Source organism: Dermacentor silvarum, chromosome 1, assembly GCF_013339745.2.
Source record: "Dermacentor silvarum isolate Dsil-2018 chromosome 1, BIME_Dsil_1.4, whole genome shotgun sequence".
Lineage (NCBI taxonomy): Eukaryota > Metazoa > Arthropoda > Arachnida > Ixodida > Ixodidae > Dermacentor > Dermacentor silvarum.
In genome coordinates, this window is record NC_051154.1 from 295,283,200 (window position 1) to 295,305,017 (window position 21,818).

The following is a 21,818-nucleotide window of genomic DNA, read 5'->3' on the forward strand; positions in this document are numbered from 1 at the left end:
CGACTGCTACGGCAGCTTCGCCGACTTTGCGGATTTCGCCGGACGTGTCCGCGATGTTACGGAGGATGAAGCATACCGATACGCGTCGCCATTACGGCCACGGCTTAAGGATCGACAGAATCCCATGGAAGTGTGCAACGACGCTGAATTCTCGTAGCGGTACCGCTTTTCCAAGCAAGCGGTGCTACGGCTGTTGGAAATGCTGCCGCTGGTCCCAAAAGACAACGAACGCGGTCACCCCGTGCCGCCGCTGCTGCAGCTTCTTATCGCGCTGCGATTCTACGGCGCCGGAACCATTCAGGCTGTCACCGGGGACCTCGTTCTTGTTTTGCAAGCAACTGTGCCTCGAATAATTACACGAATGTCAAGAATGATTGCCGAGACTTTGTTCCCACAGCTCGTAAAGTTTCCAAATTTTAATGATTTGACATCCGTAATGGAGGAATTCTACACCATCGCACGGTTTCCTGGTGCAAGCGGGTGCATTGACTGCACTCATGTACCCATCAGAAGTCCCGGACGAGATGACGCGGAGGTTTTTTGCTGTCGAAAGGGGTACTTCTCCATCAATGTGCAGGTATGTTTATTATGCTGTCATACAGTGTACCGAACTGCGAGAGAAACTGTCGGAGCTAAAGGTTATGGTAGCAGTGAGCAACGTTACCAATTTCGCTTATACCAAATGACCACACATTCTTGCAATTAGCTCACTCCAATATCAAGGAGGCGTTTACAAATTTCGTGCCTTACCTTTCGAGTGCACTTGGAATGAAATAATCTGGTGAGGTGTGTGACCTCGCATTATAAGCCGTTTTTAAACACAGCTAAAAATGTGGCTTGTCTTGCAGGCAATCACCGGGCCTCGGCTTCAATTTTTTGATTTGGTGGCCAGCTAGCCCGGCTCAGGACATGACAACCAAATTTTCTATAATAGTCGAGCCAGAGTGCAGTACGAAGAAGGGACTGTACCTTGCATCCTACTTGGTGACAAGGGGTACCCCTGTAGGTCCTACCTCATGACCCCTTTTCGAGAGACACAAGGCAGCCCTCAGCACAGGGTATTTGAAGTTTAAACACTACCATAAAATCCAGCGAAGTAAAAATTCTGTTAGAAAATGATGATTTCATTGAAAAACTGCTTTGTTTAGGTACAACAAGTGCCACTCCAGGGCTCGCTGCAGTGTTGAGAGGACGTTTGGAGTATGAAAGCGAAGGTTTCCATGCCTTGAAATGACTCTTCAGATAAAAAAAAACACCAGTTCCTAGCGTCATCACAGCTTCTGCTGCACTACACAACTTCGGCCACCTCCTGAGGGACCCACCTCCTGCACAAAGCCAGGCAATACACAACGCTGCTTCCCAAGCTCCCACTCCCTCCGTTCAACCAACGCCGCCAGGCATGCCTCCGCTGCCAGACACATCAAGTGGTTTAAGGATCAGAGACTGCATAGTCGCACAGTATTTTACGTAACGGGAATGAGACAAAATCACAGCAACTACAAAGACGTTTACTGTTTCTTCAAAGCTTCTAGCTTAAGCTTTAGAATTTCCGCTTTTCTTTTTTGGTTGGATTCTTTCAGCCGAAGAAGCTGCATAGTTTGCTTATGTTCGGCTTGCCTGTGCAAATATTTGTATTTGTGCTCGAGACGCATGAATTTCATTTTCAATAAATGTTCATTTTTTTTTCTTCACGGTCGTCCTTGATGGCACTGAGGCGGGCAGCCAGTTCAAGGGAGACCACCATCTGTCTCTGGCTGTTGCTTGTCTCGGGGCATCTTGTGCCAGCTGGCACAGGAGCGCTTCAAGTTGCTGCAGCACCGGGCTCTGTCACATCAGCTTCCTAACTTGTTGTAATATGAACGAGTGCTCGGCTGTCTGTAGTGGCCGGTAATGGGGCAGCATTTGCTTCAGGTTCTGCTGGTGGCCTGCCAGCATCATTCCAGGACCAGTAGTCGGGCTCATCAGCGACGTCTTGACTACCTGCAGTAACAGTTGCAAGTGACCACAAAGCAACATGGCTCCTGCATGCTACACTAAATGTTCTGCAATGATCTGGACACCTTGGTGCCTATGCACGGTCTACGGTTGTATAGCGCACCTCATCTCCTGGTTGGTCAGACTACCAACTGATGCTTGCATGACCTACTGAGGACAACATGTAAACAACTGAAGGCAATTTGTTATTGCATGTATGCGCGACGCGAATTGTGTAGTATACTTTCTGGAAAACACGCCGGCACCAGCGATTGCTCTGGAACGTTGGATGACTCACGTATAAAAGCAGACGCGCTTGACCCGCTGATCAGATTTCGACGATCGCTGACTGTGTTCACCGCTATCGCTGTGCTTCGAGTGTAACTTGCTTTTGTGGGCACAGGTTCGCCCAATAAAGAATCAGTTTCGTCATTCACACTTTTACGACTGTTTTCTTGACCATCACTACTACGTGATAATATATAAGTGCACAAAACCTGGTTACATAAGGCATGAAAGTGTAATAATGATTTATGCGGGGTAGTGCTCATGATTCGCTGCGCCATGCAAGAAATATGGATCATTTTTGTTTTAAAATAACAATTCAGCCTAAACGACATGAAATGTGGGCAGCAAAAGGAAAAGGAAATGAAGAAGCCGTACCATTTGCCTCACCTACAGACTCATTCTGCGTCTGCGACAGTAGTGCAGCGACAGCAGCTGTGCACTGGGATTGGCATGACTGCGATTTGCCTGACACAGCGTGATTTCCGCTGCGGTCGCTGTCGAATGGATTTGACAGTCGAACTGCCATATGTGACGCTATAGCTCCGACTTGCTGTCGCTCGTCAGTCGCTTGGCTCGGTGAGGGTGTGCCGCCACCTGAAATGGCAAGGAAGCAGTTGTTGGTGCGACGACAAGGTTTAACACATCACAAGAGCGCATGAAATGATTACACAGCCATATAAAACATGAAATGAATCTTTTTATGCTGACTGTGAATGTGTGCAACACAGCCAGACATTCAAGATATGCACCTTAACTCTTTCAGGCATGGTGGTCACCCCAGGTACCCACCTTTTCTTAATTTTTTTCCTATTGAAGCGCGCGAGTCCCGCATATCAACGTTCAAACAGCGCGCCGGTTGATGCTTTTGAGATTGTAACCGAGATGGTGCCACTTTCCTTAGCGCTGGATGTCACGTGTTATCTTCGTTTTCTTCCGGCTGGTCTCGACTCGAGCGCGCGATACGGTATGGACCCGAGTTTTTTATGCAAAGAAAGGTTAGTCCTCTTTGTACTGAATTCATATCACAGGATAGAGTGTTGTAGAAGTAGCCTATGCAATGCAAGCTAGAATTGAAGTGTTGCGCTCAATTATTCGAGAGCGCTTTGTCGCTGAAGTTGGTGGTCCCCTAGAGTAACCACCATGCATGAAGGGTCTGGACGGCCGGCAATATATCGTTTCTTCTTGGTGTTTCAGCGGAAGAGTTTGTAGAAATTCCATCGGACTCTGACAGTTTCGCAGGGGGTGACGACTTCAGTGACAGTAACCCTGACTACGAAGTAAATGATAAAGCTGTCAAAACGAGTAAACAGAGACCTGAGGCAAGAAAAGCAATTTCTGCTGCGTGCGAGTCTTCCGATACAGACAGTGACAAAGATGACGTCCCTGTCATGACTGCGAAGTACCTGTATGGAGTCCTTCCTATAAGATGTCGCCACCGCTGCACTTTCTGTTATGCAGTGGGGTGCCACTCTCTGTCCAAAACACAGAAGTCCTTATGAGATCTTGAGCTTATTCTGGACGCCGTCCTTGATGGAGCTGCTGGTATTTCAGAGAAATCATTACGCTCAGCAGCAGGGCAAGCCGCACACACCCACCACATTGGAAGAAATGCGTTCCACCGAAAGTGACTGACCCTTGCTGCACGGTGGTCACCTCAGGTGACCACCTCCTTTCTTCTGAACCAATGTGGCAATTTTTTCCCGCGTTATGAAAGTCATTTTTGGATGAAGGCTAATCTATATGTTCAATAAAATATTGTTTCCCTCCAATAATAAAGTTCTGTGCATGAAAGAGTTAAGAAATATCAAGGCACACCATACCATAGCTTATTCGGAGACACACATGCCCTATTTGCGGTGAGGGTCTAGCTGTTCCTAGAGCACTGGTATATTAAGCCGCAGGGGAAAGTCCCTGGTTTTGTGCTGCTGTAGCTTATTATTGTTTTTTGATGGCCAAACAGCAGCACATTCTGAGGAACAAACCGCTCTTTGAGAAGCGTAGGTTGTCTATCAATGTTGCCAAATGTGAAAAAAATTTTCAATGCAAATACTACATGGTAGCCATTTGAGATATCATGCCAGATATTTTCCAAATAAAGAAGGAGGAGAAAACACAGCAAGAGCGTGGAAATTGAAGCCGTAGTTGGCAAAAACCATTCGTTTTAGAAAGTGCTAATATAAGATTGCAGCACCCAATATAACTTCTTTTCAAGAGCAAAGCAAGTTGTTTGTGCATGTCACAAAATACCACATACGTTGAACGAGGGTGCCAAAAAAATGTAATGGCATACAGTACGTTCTGTACTCCATACAATTTATTGCAGCGCTCAGCCAAATAAATGCCATAATTTCGGCACTGAATCATATCTGTACTATCAGCGTCAAAGGAAACTTGGACAGCGAATCGCGTGGCGCAAGCATAAGTGAACGTATAGTGCGTGCCGTCCAGTCATCACCACAGACAGGCGCGCACATCCGGTTTGGGCGCTGAGCGATCAATGATATTTTCGCTTCTGTTCTGGTTCTTATATTTCAATAGGAGAAAATGAAACTAAAAGGAAACAGAAGCTAAAATATTGCAGTTTACGGCTAGTACTGTCGCACAGTTCGCCGAAACAATAAGTGCTATTAGCGTCAAATGAAATGCGAACAGTGGTGCGCCTGGTGCACTGTGCACCGTCATCATTAGAGATACATTCGCTCGTGTGGTCTTCCGCTTGTACGCCACATTCATTTTTTCGATCGGCAAACTTCGACAGCGCGGTATCGCTGGCAGCCGCGACGGTGGCCGGCGTGAGCATGCCGAGCGCGTTTTGCGTTTCACTCCCAAACGAGTGCAGTGCGGCCAAACTAAAGTCCCTATATAAGAAAAGTACCGCCATCTACTCTTTCCTCCGCTGCCTCCTCTCCTAAAGCGCTTGCTCTTTAATTTACTTTTTGCTTGCGAAAGCCAAGTCGACGGTGGCGCACCTAGAAAGTCCACGTTGAAGCTTTCAGGCCGGGCGCGCGCCGCCGCCGCCGCCGGCGACTGCGGCTGCGCAGAGGACTTTCAACATGGCTCCGAGGCGGAAAAAAAGAAAATATAAAGAAGTGAAAAGCGCGCGCTATCATCGTCCAATCGGAGATACAGGAGAGAGAGAAGCGGCGTTTATCAAAGGATGGCGGTACTTTTCTTATATAGGGACTTTAGGCCAAACCGGGTGTGCGCGCCTGTCAGTGGTGATGACTGGACGGCGCGCAATATATCTTCACTTATACTTGGGCCACGCACTCCGCTGTTCAAGTTTCATTTGATGCTGATGTTGGCGCAAATGTTACAAAAAAACACACATTCGGGCCTCAAGCTGCGAGACGTGCGCGGGTGCAACATTCGCCTATTTTGGGGAATTAATCCAACGACAGTGTTCAGAAAGAGGATCTGCGTCGATAATGTCGTAACTGCACAGCCCTAGCAAAAATTCTAATACAAAAACCAATAGCCTATTAGATTATTGACACTAATACAGTCCATTGGGTCTATCAGTGTATTACTCTAATAGATATCGGTGTATTAGTCTAATAGGCCTATTAGTCTAGTAGGTCTAATAATGTATTAGTCTAGTAGGTCTATTAGTGTTAGTCTAATAGGTCTATTGCTGTGATAGAAAGTGTTGCAGTGCACCAGATAACGAAAAACAGGTAAAATTGCTAGAAGCATTTATTAGCACAGCATGTTTTTTTACAGATTCATCTTTCGAGATCTTCGTCAGGTCAGCAATCTTGATTCAGAGCTTTTCGTTGATTCGACCAGAGGACGTCCTTTTGAGGAATTGGTTAAAAGAACCTGGGCACAAAAATACACACATATAGAAACAGTTGAAAGGAGAAGTGCTAGTTCTACCACTAAACGTTTAAGCTGGTAATATTTGCTTCCAAATTAGAATAATGTGGCTCGCCAGTATTTTAGGACAGTTGATATATGCTAGCTAAAAATGTTTATCATAATATAAAATTACGCTACCTGACATGGCAGGACAATTATAAATCACACAAAATCAACATAAGATGTGTGTTCCATCGAAACTGTAAATACATAAGGAACTCTAGACAGAAATCTTGCACAGCGTTGTCGGAAACAGGCATGTTATTGCTGCAACGCACACAGCAATCGGCCCGACGGCACTGTAGTTACGTCCACCGTCAGGATTAAAAAAAAAGAAGGAAACACTTCATACTGTACTACAGAAGCATAAATAAGAAGTATGATTACCTCGAAATAGTAAATCGGCGCCGGGGAAAACGCTGCACATCGAAGCACGCTGATAGATCCACAAGGCAGCGAAGGACAGGGGTAAAACAGTTGCTTTGCGTTGTTTTGAAGTATTAACAGCAGCCATATATAAAACTATCTAAGTGTACTAGTGCATGAACGAGATTGCGCAGGCGCTAACACCACGGGTTCCTTAAAAACACATCGTTCATTCACTAACACGTACGCCTCGCCATGACCATAGCCTCCCATATACTTTCTGTGCCTGCTTCAAGGCGGCGTAGCCACCGTCCGCACTCGCTAGCCGGCTGACGCTGTTCCCCACGAGGTGGCGCCACCACCCCTGGGCAGTACAAATATCTTGGAGTGTGGATAAACAATGGGGCTGAGTACCTAACGGAACATGAAAAATATGTGACGGCTAAAGGTAGCAGAAATGCAGCTGTGATGAAAAATAGGGCACTGTGGAATTACAATAGGTACGAAGTGGTGAGAGGGATTTGGAAAGGGGTGATGGTCCCTAGTTTGACTTTCGGCAATGCGGTCCTGTGCATGAGATCAGAGGTTCGAGCAAGGTTGGAAGTTAAGCAGCGAGGGGTAGGTAGACTGGCTCTGGGAGCACACGGAAATACACCAAATCAGGGGGTACAGGGTGACATGGGATGGACGTCATTCGAGGGCAGGGAAGCCAGCAGCAAGATAGAATTTGAGGAGCGATTGAGAGAGATGGCAGAAAAGCGGTGGGCAAGGAGAGTTTTCAGTTACTTGTACATGAGGAATGTTGATACAAAATGGAGGAAGCTGACCAGAAAACTGTCAATCAAATATTTGGACTGCAGGAGGGGTGCAAACCAGGAAACAGCGGTTAAGAAAAAGGTTAAGGAAACAGAGAGGGGTCTGTGGAAAACAGGGATGCAGACGAAATCAGCACTGGGCACATACCGAACTTTCAAGCAAGAAATTGCCAAAGAAAATATCTACGATAATTCTAGGGGAAGCTCTTTGTTGTTTGAAGCCAGGACGGGAGTATTGCGGACTAAGATGTACCGAGTCAAGTACCAAGGTATAGACACGTTGTGCTGTGCGTGTGGAGAAGAAGAGGAAACGGCTGAACACCTCATACTTTTCTGTAAGGGGCTTAACCCTACAGTGCAAGGCAACGGGGCTGATTTTTTCAAAGCATTGGGGTTTAGGGACAGTGAAGGCAAAATAGACTTTAAGCGGGTAGAAATAACCAAACAGAGGTTATCTGATTGGTGGATAAAATTAAGGCAGGGGTGAAATTTCACCCACCACAAAGTACAAATTATGTTAATAGCCATGGCTAGGTGGCGTATGCCACCGCCCGATTTAAAGGGTTCAGCCTCATCCATCCATCCATCCATCCAGTGGAAGTGGAAGTAAACATCAACAGATTCAGCCGTAGAGATAAGCAAGTGACGATTAGAGTACTGTTGGAAAAAAAGCAGGGAAAAGGTGGATACGACCTGATCTCTTGAAATCATAGGTAGCGGTAAAAGGCAATTTTTTGAAAAAAGAAATGAATAATGGGAGGTATACCAAAATGCTAGATAAAGAACATGTATAGTATACCTGATTAAATTAAGCAGGCTAGGTGACTATTTGTCGCCGCCCCGTTTCAAAGGGGATGCCAATAAATCATCATCATCATCAGCGTGCGTGGAATTCGCCACATGCTTGTTTGTCAAAACGTGTGCTGCGCTCCCGTGACTGGACATTTTTATTTGTTCTCGTGATTCCATGGCCTACTGTTGTGTTCCAAAGTGCAATATGGATGGTAAACGTAAGCTACCTGGCATTTCGTTTCACGAGATTCCTAGTGACAGTGAAGCGAGAGCGGCTTGGTTAAAAGCCATCGCTCGGAAAGACTGGACGTCGAATACGACATCACGTTACTCGGTTGTGTGTAGCCGTCATTTTGTGCCCACGGAGTACAAAGAAGGATGTAAAACAAGGAAGCTTAAGAGGGGAGCAACTCCCAGCGTTTTTGACGACTACCCTGAATACATGCAACCGAAGCCGAAGAAATTTCGGGGCGATGCGGCTGTGAGGAAACGGGCGGTCGCTGTTGACATCGCTGCTACACGGCCTCTCAAGAAACAGACATGAACCAGCCTTTTTGTTGGAGCTGACGAAGACTCGGTACGCCAGGACGGACCTTCCCCAAGTTGTAGCCCTCCAGGTACCACAGAACTTCAGTGTTTCGATCTTCCAGAGCAAGCTGAGGTGCATGCTCCTACTGAACCAATCTCGAAACACAAAGCCACTCAAGTAAATGTTCGCAGCAGCATTTGGGTTTTGGAACGCCGCAAATTGCGACGTAAGGAGCGCGATTTAAAAGGACAACAAGTGGGGTTACTTAAATTCTCAGGTTTTACGTGCCAGAACCACGATATATGATTATGAAGCACGCCGTAGTGTGGGACTTCGGATTAACATTGACCACCTGTGGTTCGTTAACATGCATCTAAATGTATGTACATGGGCGTTTTCTCACTTCGCCAACATCAAAATGCGGCTTCGTTGCCGGGAATCGCACCCGCGACTTCGTGTTTAGCAACGCAACGTCAAAGCCACTGAACTAAAGAACCATAAACAGTGCAGCTATAAGTATTGTGAATTCGCCTGTGGGGTACTGGAAGTTTAAGACTATTATGAATAAATATACGTTTCGCGCGTTAAATTATCATGAATACGATGCGGCGCGCGCACAGGACAATGAGATACACTATTTTAGTGTTTTTATATTCATAGTGCAGATACCACTTTATTCTGACATTCGAATGCGAAGTTAATGTTCACTAAGAGATGAGACAAGTAGTCTAAGATGATTATAATATTATGTTACTGCAGTTACGCCAATTTATTTCGCGATTTTTGCGATGCTGACTAAGCTAGCAGCGAGATGACGGCGCTGCTCCGTCGTCTGCACTGATGATGATGATGATCTATTGGCATCCCCTTTGAAACGGGGCGGCGACAAATAGTCACCTAGCCTGCTTGATTTAATCAGGTATACCATACCTGTTCTTTCTGTAGCATTTTTGTATACCTCTCATTATTTTTATTTTTCAAAAATTTACCTTGTACCGCTGCCTATGATTTTAAGAGATCAGGTCGTATCCATCTTTTCCCTGCTTTTTTTCCACCAGTACTCCAATCGTCTCTTGCTGATCTCTACGGCTGATCTGTTTGTTTCCTTCCACTTTGAAACCAAGCGCTTCTGGGAGTTGCACGTTACCTACGGTTCTCGCCGGGTGGATCCCGTCGCATTCCATCAGGATGTGTTGAGTGGTTTCTGGATCTTTACTGCAGCATACACATGTCTCATCTAGTTCCGAATATTTGTCCCGATATGTTTTCGTCCTTAGGCAACCGGCCCGAGCCTAAATAGCAAGGCACTGCCCTTTGTGTTGTCGTACAGATTTTCTATTCTAATTTCTTTCTTCTCATTCTTGTAAATCTCCATTGTCCTTTTTGTTTCCATTCTTTGCATCCAATTCAGGGTCTCTATTTCTCTCACTTTCTTTCTGATGACTCCTGGTTGTCTATTTACCGTTTCGATTATCCTGTACTTGGTTGTCAACTTCCTTGACCTCTTCCTCCATTCTGTGTCCCCGCTTTTCATGTAGAGATACTTGTGTACTTTAGCCGCCCATTTATTTTCATCCATGTTCCTGAGCCTTTCTTCAAAACTAATTTGGCTCTGTGCTTCTCTGACTTCAAAAGAGGCCCAACCTAGAGCACTGCATGGGCCCGGGCCGGCCCGAAAGCCCGGGCCGGGCCGTCCGAAGCGTTTGTCGGCGGGCTCGGGCCGGGCCCGGGCTTAAAGCCGCGGGCCCGGGCCGGGCTCGGGCTTGAGGCCGCGGCTTTAAGCCCGGGCCGGGCTCGGGCTTGAAGCCACGGGCCCGGGCCAGACTCGGGCTCGCTCATTGAAGAGCCTAAGTAGGCCTTCGAGCACACGCGACCGTTATGCATTGCATGGTTCAGTGCATTCTGTGCCAAGCTGAAGTGACACGTGCAAGATGACTGTCATCATCATCATCAGCCTTATAATTATGTCCACTGCAGGACGAAGGCCTCTCCCTGCGATCTCCAATTAACCCTGTCTTGCGCTACCTGATTCCAACTTGCACCTGCGAATTTCCTAACTTCATCACCCCACCTAGTTTTCTGCCATCCTGGACTGCGCTTGCCTTCTCTTGGTATCCATTCTGTAGCTCTAATGGTCCATCGGTTATCCATCCTACGCATTAGATGGCCGGCCCAGCTCCATTTTTTCCGCTTAATGTAAACTAGAATATCGGTTATCCCCGTTTGTTCTCAGATCCACACCGCTCTCTTGACTGTATATCTTATCACATGAATATATCTTATAAAAGAAAATAGTAAAACAGATGAAGTTCTCATTTTTAACAGCGGAGCTGTTTCAGCCGGGCCTAATGTGTCCGCTGAATTCAAAAATGTGGGTCGATCAAGGCAGCAGTGCGGAAAGGGTCCAAGCGCAATGGCACATACACCTGTGAACTAGCGAAGCTGAACCTGGATAAGTCTAGCTAAGAATGGTGGGGACTAATGGCCTATCGATAGGCAAATGATAGCCAATCAGTAGCTAGTCGATAATCGATCAATAATCAATAAATTCCTGAAAATGCTGGGGATGACTTGGTAGTGCTTAGCCTAGCCCAAATACGTGGCCAATACCTTACGATAGCCAATCGACAACCAATCAATAGTTATTCGATAGAAGGATCAATTATCAATAAATTCGGATAACTTGGTAGAGCTTAGCCTATCCCAATTACGTGGCCAATATCTTACAATAGACAATCGGTAGCCAATCAACAGCTAATCGATAATAAAACAATAATAAATAAATTCCGGGAAATGCTGGGGATGACTTGGTAGTGCTTAGTCTAGCCCAAAAGCCAGGACTAGCTAGGTGCCCATCATCTCCGCTGTCTCTTTAACATTGCGCCGCCAGTGCAAGCTACGCTAATTTTCTTTTCTTTTCCGCAAAAACGAACATTGTTTCCGCGTAAGGAAAAATAAATTATACAGAGAACCACTCCTCAAACCATTTCCATGTTACCGCTTTTGCAATCTCACCAGTGTCAATACTATGGCATTATTTTAGCTCTAAGGCCAGTTACTTTTGTGCTTCACTGCATAAAACAGCGTTTTCCCCAATAAGTTGACTGGAACGCCCATGCATTTCGTCGGACACTTTGAAAATTAATATCTCGAAACTGGTTCAGTCTTGAGAATTCGTTCCAAGTGGATACGCCATAGGAACTCAGCGGCTATAATTCGTAGATTGAAAGGTGTGCCGTAAAATAATTAATTAAAAAGTTAATTCGCGTTATTATTTTAAATATTCAATTAGGCGTTTTGACCATCCATTAGGGCATCCATGTCAGAATTAGCTTGGAACTACATAAAACAATTAGCCTCCTTAGAGCGTTGTCGCATTAATGCGAACGCAAGAAATCCTGAGATATGGTCAATTCCATACTTCAGAACACTCTATAAGCATCAGTCGTTAATACATTACCTACCATTCACTTTGAAAAGATACAAAAATGGCGGTAATTTCGGTAAGAAAGAACTCAGCTGACACTTTGGTCGCTTGTAATGTATCGGATGTGATTATTATTCTGTCTTTGTGTATGGTTCTGAGTATATAATGTAAATCCTGTTTCGTTTTCTTAGCAAATGTTGATTTTGTAAAATTCAGTCTCATGCTATGTTGTATAGCTGGTGTTGCATTGTTTTGTATAGCTAGTATTGTTATTGTAGTGTTGTTTAAAATGCATTCTGTTAAAACGTTTTCCAATTCTGTTAACTCGCCGTGACGCAAATATTCTTTGTCTTTCCGTTCATAACTATTTCGTCTATGAGGAATTCCAGCGTTAGCTGGAAATATATGTGAATTATTGTGCATGTGTGCACACTGTTTGCTGTACTATTGCCTTGCCTGGTCTTATGGGTCACGTCAAGCTACATATGTAGCTTTTATTCCAAAATGACCGTCCAGCATGTAAACTGGACAATAAATTAATTTGATTTGATTTATTTCGTCGGACACTTTGAAAATTATTATCTCGAAACTGGTTTAGTCCTGAGAATTCGTTCCAAGTGGATACGCCTTGCGAACTCGGCGGCTATAATTCGTAGATTGAAAGATGTGCCATAAAATAAATAATTAAAACGGTAAATGGCGTAATTATGGTAATTCTTCATTAGGCGTTTCGATTTCTCGTGGAAGTAATCGCCGCCTCATCTAGTAGTTTAGATCAAGGATTATAACTGTTCTATCTCCCACAGGCAATCTTTCAAAATTTGGTTCAGCTAAAATGAAACGCCCTGTATATTTGCATGCTAAATGACATCATAGAACCATATCATACAAATCAAGGTAAGTGCATGCGCACCACCAGAAAAATAGTAGCACAGGCAATGGGCCGGATTACTGATGTTGTCGTGGGAGAAACAAAGACTTCGGCCTTTTATTGCTTATATACTGCAGCTGATTAAACCTCGAGAAGGTGAGGCTGGCAGATACGGTACAATCTGTAAGTAAAAAAAAGATTTTTTTTTCTTACAGGCCGGGCCTGGTCATGCACACGCCGGCCCTAGCTAAGCTTAGTAATGAACGCCCGGGCCCGGGCCGGGCCCGGGCTCAGTAACACGGGCCCGGGTCGGGCCCGGGCTGGTCACGGTCATGTACGCCCGGGCCCGGGCCGGGCTCGGGCTGGGCTCGGGCCTCGTAAAGCGGGCCCGGGCCGGGCTCGGGCCGAAAAATCAGGCCCGTGCAGTGCTCTAGCCCAACCCATGTCACCCTGCACTGCCTCATTTGTGGTATTACCCTGGGCTCCCAAAGCCAACCGGCCTACTGATCTTTGGTTAACTTCCCAACCCGCCAATATATCCGATTTTAAGCATATAATGGCATTTGCGAATGTTAGCGCTGGCACCATTACTCCTTTCCAGATTCCACGCACCACCTCATACTTATTGTGGCCCCACAGTGCTCTGTGTTTTATTATTGTTGCATTCCGCTTCCCCTTTATTTTCAGATTATCTTGGTGGTTGCTTGAGTAATTCTTTCCTTCGTTTATGTGTACGCCGACGTACTTATATTGCTTCACTATGGGTATTACTTGCTGTTGAATTGACACCACGAAGTTACTCGTCTCTTCATTAAAGATGATAATTCCTGATTTCTCTGTGCTAAACTTAAGGCCTAGATTTGTCGCTGCATTCCCACAGATATTCGCAAGTATCTGTAAATCTTTTTTATTGTCCGCTAGTAGCACAATGTCGTCTGCGTACATCAGTCCAGGGACCTTCTGTTGCACCTGTTGTCCATTACGCATGTAGGATAAATCAAAACCTAATTCGCTGTTTTCCAGTCGTCCCTCTATACCCTTGACGTAAAGCCCAGGCTTGACACTGATGATGATGATGATGATGATGATGATTTATTGGCATCCCCTTTGAAACGGGGCGGCGACAAATAGTCACCTAGCCTGCTCGATTTAATCAGGTATACTATACATATTCTTTATCTAGCATTTTTGTATACCTCTCATTATTATTTTTCTTTTTCAAAAATTTACCTTGTACCGCTGCCTATGATTTTAAGAGATCAGGTCGTATCCATGTTTTCCCTGCTTTTTTTCCACTAGTACTCCAATCGTCTCTTGCTGATCTCTACGGCTGATCTGTTTATGTTTCCTTCCACTTTGAAACCAAGCGCTTCTGGGAGTTGCACGTTACCTACGGTTCTCGCTGGGTGGATCCCGTCGCATTCTATCAGGATGTGCTAAGTGGCTTCTGGATCTTTACTACAACATGCACATGTCTCATCTAGTTCCGAATATTTGTTCCGATATGTTTTCGTCCTTAGGCAACCGGCCCGAGCCTAAATAGCAAGGCACTGCCCTTTGTGTTATCGTACAGATTTTCTATTCTAATTTCTTTCTTCGCATTCTTGTAAATCTCCATTGTCCTTTTTGTTTCCATTCTTTGCATCCAATTCGCGGTCTCTATTTCTCTCACTTTCTTTCTGATGACTCCTGGTTGTCTATTTGCAGTTTCGATTATCCTGTACTTGGTTGCCAACTTCCTTGACCTCTTCCTCCATTCTGTGTCTACGCTTTTCATGTAGAGATACTTGGGCACTTTAGCCGCCCATTTATTTTTATCCAGGTTCCTGAGCCTTTCTGCAAAACTAATTTTGCTCTGGGCTTCTCTGACTTCTCTTTCTCTGACACTACCCAGGGATCCAGGCGTCACCTGGCGGCTCACGTTCTAACTAGTCGCGACTTCGCGAAAGAATGGGAAGTGCAGTGATCGATCAGGCACAGAAAGTATATAGGACGCAGTGCCTTGACATGGCAGCCGCCATGGCACACGTGCTGTGCGCAAATACGGCTGACTGCGGTCGCTGTTTTATGTCCTTCCCGCCCGCCGTGTTCCCTTCTCTGCGATACTGCTCTTTGATGTCACTAAATATTACGGCATTTTATATGCGGTATCAAGTTAGCAATTTAGGTTAAAAGTTTAACATTTACTTTATCCGCACTTCAACAGAAAATACGACACTGACTAAACTTCAACCGCAAACAAATACGGTTGCTGCTATTGCACTGTCGTCGTCGTTAGTAAGCTGACCGGGCACCGCGATTCTGTCTCCCAGATTACGGCTGGTTGTTTGTTTTTTTTTCCGTTTTTTTTTCGTGGGGAAGTATTCGTTGTGCTGTAAACACTAGCTGTTTCCTCAACGACTCATCGCGACGAGGCTCAGTGAAGCAAAATTGGCAAGACCATGTAGGCGTACGTCGCTTTTGTGTATGTCGCCGAGAGACGGCGAGTTTCACTTGTTTAGTGCGTTGAAACTAATGCAAACGTGCGAACGTAGTCTGTTGCACAATTGTACAGCATATTTTTTAATTATTCAGTGATTAAATAGAAGCGCCTCTGCATGCAAGCGAGCGGTACGCTAGTCTATTTTTTTATCAACTTTCACCAGCAAACAAGAGCTGTGGAATCTAGCAATACATGTTGTATCAGATGAGCAACAATCTGTATAAGGCCTATAGGACCTATTAGTCTAATCGAGATACTAGTAGACACGCAACGCTGTTTGTATAAGACTAATAGGTCTAATACACAGATTATTGGTAAGACTATTGGTCTTATAGGTGAATCAGTACGGCTAATAAAACTTTCTATTGGTCTAATACAAAAGTTATACAACTTATACAAAACTGTATTAGACTAATACAAACTTCTATTAGAATTTTTGCTAGGCAGGACACAATGCTTACCTGTAGAAAACCGCTCGCGTATGTCTTGTGCGTTACACCTGCGCCACTTGTCTTTGTGGTTTTCCCAACACTTTTTTAGTTGGCCCCACGTCCGTGGCGTCACGTTATGGCGGCAGCTGAACTCGTCCTCTATCTTTTTCCACGATTTCCATTTTCGACTGACGGATAAAGCGTCTATTTTCTTGCTCTCGACCATGCTGCGATGGCGCGAAACAAGCTCCAGGAGCACGGCGCGTTCTTTTTCGGAAAAGTTTGTTTTCCTTTTTTCCATCGTCCACGCGGCCTGAAAACATGCAACACACACAAACTCGCTGCGCAGAAACACCCCACGTTTCCAGTAGCAAAACCAAAAAAGGTCGGGATGGCGAGATACACAACCGCAGTGGCTGCAAGAACGAATGTGAACTTCTCGCCAGACGAGTTTGAGTAATGAGCTAAAAACAAACCGTTCTTTGTATTTTACTCAGCAGAATGCGCCAGCAAGTACTGAAACATTTATATGCGCATTACTTTGTTGCAAAATTTTTTTTTACGATTGAACCAATCGTACACGTAAATTATTTACGTATCCTCGACACAAGACGACATAATTGACCCGAAAAGTGTTACTTTCGAAAGTGATACTTAAGTGTCGTTTTTGAAATGCTCTGGTAAAACTTTCCTAATATTTGTGCTTTTCCCGCACTTATTGACGCCCTACTTAAATTCCGTTTGTGAATACGGGCCTAAAAGCGCAAACGAAAACGGGACGACAAGAAACACCGACAAGCGCTTTCTGACATCGACAAGCGCAGAAAGTGCTTGTCTGCGCTTAAACTGTTTCGCTTAAACCGCACCCTTCACGAGCTGGTATTTACCACGTGACTGAAACCACGTGGTAAAGGAACACGTCATCTTCAATGCTAGACTTGTTCTTCGCAAACCCTGTGCTGCGTGTTTCAAATGTCGGTGTCATTCCTGGCATTAAGCGATCATGACTGTGTGGTTCCTAATGGGTTGAAATCCGCCGCAAGTTTCGTACAAACTTGCCCAAGTTTCATCTTGCATCTTCCGTGAAAATCGTACTCGTCGAGCGCATTGCAGGCAAGAGGGATGGCCGTCTCCCCCTCGCACGTCAGCAAAACCGTTGCCATACAGCAGGCTTAGCTTTTCTGTATTTTTTTTCTGAGAAGTATGGCCTATCAAACACCAGGGAAGAAACTGGCGCTCGTAAAGCAATTGCCATTTACCTGGTGGGTATTCGCAACTCAAATGAACTGCAGGCGACATTGCGTAAACTGACCCCGTCTGGCTACACAGTGCAACATGGCGGTTATACGGAGGTCCCCGCGTTGCAGTAGCTAGCCACTGTACCCGTGTGGCCGCAACCACTGTGTTTGATATACAGTACACTGTAGCTTGATGATTTACGTGCAGTGTGATGCCGGTTTGGGCTGTTTTGTGGAAGGAAAGCGAGTCGCTTACGCCGACCAAATCATTTTAGCCGATCTGAGAGAGGCACAGCGGGTAATGAGGCTGAAGTGGTCGCACGGTGTGTGCAAACATCTGGCGTGACAGCGGACCCGCGCAAGATTCTGATGAAAATCACCAATGTATTCTTGAACCCATTGGTCGTGGAACCGAAGTACTCGTGCACTGTTGGATTGTCGGAAAAGTACAAGCACGTTTCTGCTGCTTTGATTCACTGTTAAGGCGCGGAGAGATAGTCCGGTGTTTCGAGCGTGCGAGACGGCGGCCGGCGAAGTTGGACACGTCACGCTGGCCTCGCCAGGATTGCCTAAATCTTACAACCTGCTAAGTTTGGCACGTTTAACATGGCCCGCAGCAGCGCACCGACTTGCTCGACCAGCTGTTGCCGCTGTGCATGCGGATAAATGCGCAGCCGGCGCACACTTTCTCATTGTTGTTGCATTAACACGTTTTCGTTCGGCGAAGGCGCAAACTCTGCACGCTCTTTTCAGTCCAGAGAGCAAGCGAGCCTAAAATCAATCTTTGCACTTTATCGCGAGCATGCACTACGAATCTGTGGCGAACCTTTCCCGCTACTTTTGCGCTCCTGTTATCTATTTTACATTCAATATTTGCGCAACGTGACTGCTGCTTCGCTTAGCTGTAGTTATTGCAGTAGCTCGCGCATTGTTTCTCTCGTAGAGAGCAAAACGATAAATAAGAAACCGAAAGATCTGCTTGCTACAATAAAAACACATTTGCACACCATGTACAGGTATGGCTTGTGCTGCGTGGCCTTACCATGACTGGTTACTTCCCGCTGTCTACGAACGTCTCATTTATGGCTGCTGTGTAAACTAATGAAATAAAACAAATGTTTATGTGCAATGTAATGTTAACTAAGCTACTGCATTATGAATCTAAATAAATTTCTATGATATTCTATAATTTACGTATCCTGCAGTTTAGGTGCCCAAAACCGTGTTCGCCTCTGAACTGCCAATTTCCTTCATACACTGATAACAGATACAGTTGCTGTATTGCTACAGTGAAATGAGCGCCTACTAATTTGCACTAGTTACACGGGTAGCGTGTCCAGGTCGCAAGGAAGGCGTACCGCTATGCCACCCCATTGTTATTTTGCACGCTGGCGCGTACATGTTCTGCTTACATAGAACGATTTACCGACGTTACCCAGGAGTACCTGAAACTCCAATGTACAGATTTTCGCTGATGTAAGTTACGAGGTAGTGTCACGTTGTGCGCCGCATGTATCCGATATAACAGCTTTAATCAAGGAAAGATTGAGTACCGCGGCGACATTCACATCATAAACTGCATTACCACGCCGGCTATCACATGAAACTGCTTGTTACAGCACGCATACGCTGAACGTTAACACGATGGCAGTAACAACGTCAACGCAAACTTCCTGAAGTTCACTGTAGCGCTTTACTGCAAACGTAGAACAAGCAACAGGATCGCGTTCTCTTCACACAAACAACAAACCGATCCTTGCCTGAAAAAAAGAGAACTTTCTCGAGCAAGATGTTGAGAACACAACAATTGCCGTTGTCGCAGCTTATGATAAGATTCGCAATCCATGTGGCTCTTCGGCGCCGCAAAACTGCAAAACGCAGCATAATTCCACGGCCGTGCGGAGTTTCGTAAATGGTGGCTCCATCGTACCAGAAACTCTCCCGATCGCAGTGCGAAGGCTCCGACCTCCGTTCGAGGTTTCCGGCGCTCGCCGCTAGGTGTCGCATGAATTGCTGGAGTCGCGAATGGGTATACCAGCTGACGTAGCCGTGCTAAAAGCATTTGATGTTTAATAACCCAGTCAAAAAAACCGTCAAAGCGTTCTTGTCGGAACGACAGCATTCTTGTCGGCAACGACAAGATTCTTGTTTGCAACGATAGAATTCCTGTTTACTGCCTTCCCACACCGACGGCAATGCTGTTTGCAACGACAGCATGTCTGTTTGCAGCCTTCCGACACCGACAGCAATGCTGTCTGCAACGACAGAATTCCTGTTTGCTGATTTCCGACACCGACAGCAATGTTGTGTGCACGATTGACTAGCAGATCGACACTAACGACGGAGCGCCAATATGGCGCCCGCAATTAGATCGGCACTGCGACACGCGTCGTGGCGGCGACGCATGTTAGCTAATGCACGCATTTATGAAGGCACGAGGCGACACCAAACCACAGGTATTCGATAAAGTGTATCTTCATGAAAGATCGATGAAAGTAGATTGGTATGGTGAGCCATCAATGAAGAAGGGGAGACGTCGCGATGAGTTGCGAAGGAAGCCCCTCTCTTCTGCGTGGCTGCTGGCATTATTTGTAAACGCTGAAAACAGTCGTCCATGTGTGTCAGCTGCGTGAAGGCAAGAGGGAGTCTACGGGTGCATGCGCACATGACCAAAGTTGCCTTCTCAGTTGGCCTGTATGCCGGCGTATTTCAGAAGATTGAAGCTGCGTGCGCGGCAACTATATGCGAGCACCTGTACAGACTATAGACAGCTTTAGAAGAGCACTGCTTTGCTCCGCGCTGCTAAGATTTCATGCTCTGAGATACTGCAGGGAACTGCGTAGATTTCGCATTTGATAACCGCCTCTTGCCGAGACGCGAGCGACGCGCTATCAACTCGGTTGCAAAACGACGAAGAGGCCAAGTAGACACGCTATCACCATAGAGAAAGAAATTCAACAAGAGGGGACACTCGGCAAAAACTGGCAACAGGAAACACGTCACCATACGTCACGTTATACTTTTGACACCGAACGTTAGCTGCCACGAGCATCGAAAAAAAAAGAAAGTGAACTTAAGTTAACAGGCATTCATTATTTTTTTAAATTCTTTGCCGCGAAAACTAAAACGTTTTGCGTATAAATGAACTTAAGCTTTGCGACTTATTTTCCTTGCCTTACCTAGCCACAGGTCAAGGACGCGCCAGTTACATGAGTCATCCGCCAGACACTCCCCCGAAGCCAGCGAGGATGGCTGCGCGCGCGTTTGAGCGCTCGCGCGCGGCGACCCGTCTGTCTCATTCTTTTTTTTTTCTTTTTTAAATGTAACCTGGTTTATTGGGCTCTCGGCGTATTCTTGCGTTCATTCTGCACTGGGACAAGACACCACTGCACTATTGGACTACGGCAAGGTGAGAAATCTTGTTTCACAGTCTACGACGCAATTAGGCTTACGGCACGGGACCAAGACTTAAGACGCAGTTAGCGAAAAACAGCTCGGCCATCCTGGCGCAGTTAATTTGAGTAAATGTATCGTGCTGAGACATGTTTCCGACGCTTCCTAGGGGACTATTGTAACTTATTTCGGTTTTTGAGCCACACTGGCCGCACAGGGCGCCGTGTCGCAGTTAGCGAGAACTCAGCCGTGGTGTGTAGTCTAGTGCATCTTGCTAGAAGTTTGTGCCGCTTTCTCTGACGCCAGACATTACTGAAAAGTAATTTCGTTACTTTCTGGGGTACTTTTGAGGCACGCTGGCCGCACAGCGCGCTGTGACGCAGTTAGCGATAAGCAGCTCGGCCGTGGTGATAAAGTTAGTTTGGCGTGTAATGAATCTTAGAGGGACAAGTCTGTGACGTTTTTTGTTGCTCCACAACAACATATACTTTCTTTCGGTACTCACGCCTGTTGAAAACGCGATGGGCGATTGCCAAGAGTGATAACATGGGGTGTGCTGCTGGCGCCGGCAGAACGCGCGAACGACGAACATATCAGAAACTTGTAATTCGAAAATTACGTCTTCTAAAGGACTGAAAAAAGGCATTGCACCCACGCATTTGTCTTGAGTGCCTGTTGCGTCCGTCTCTGTGTATGTCGCGTACCGTCGCGTCGCCCGAGGCCAAGTTTTGGAAACGCGAAGTCGCTCGTGTATTTGTGCTGCCTAAGTGCAGGAAATAATGGCCGGAAATTGGGGAACGCTTGGAAATCAGATGTTTTCATATATGTTTGGGATGAGTCGGGTATTTTCTACGCCATGTATGTAAAAGCGAATTGCTTTTGTTTGTAATGCCGCCAATTCACCGCTTTCGCACGTTTCGCCTCGCAGTATTCCTAAGTCTAAATACCAAAATGACTCATGCTTGTAACATGCTTTATGTGCTTGCAAATGTAACATGCTTGTAATTAACTTTTTTTTTCAGCTAGTACCGTCCGGTGGAGCTTCATACAGGAACTACTGCCTTACCTGCCGGTGTCACAACGTTGGATGAACGCACAAAAAGCGCGGAACGAGCTTTTATATAGAGCAAAATAAATATTTCCTCATTGCACAAAAGGTCTTGCGTCTACTTTGTGAAATTGCACGTGGCACAGATTCGATGGGACTTTACGAGATCGTTCGCAATCATTTTTACTAAATAGTAAACCGATTCTGCACGAAGATCAAAAAAAGGGGGGGGGGCGCAGCCGGCGTGCTAGCTTGCGTTCAAGATACGCGCGCCCAAAACCGAAACCGGAAGTGATGCATGTG

The 21,818-nt window shown here is 45.9% G+C and overlaps 1 long non-coding RNA gene across 1 annotated transcript; it reads right to left on the minus strand.

Moving 5' to 3' along the window:
- Window positions 1–1,554: 1,554 nt before the first annotated feature.
- LOC125942217 (uncharacterized) lies at window positions 1,555–15,980 on the minus strand. The gene is made up of 3 exons (XR_007464913.1): window positions 15,867–15,980; window positions 2,650–2,856; window positions 1,555–1,980 (listed from the first exon to the last, which is right to left on the minus strand). It is a non-coding gene; the product is annotated as an uncharacterized LOC125942217 (long non-coding RNA).
- Between the last annotated feature and the right edge of the window lie 5,838 nt (window positions 15,981–21,818).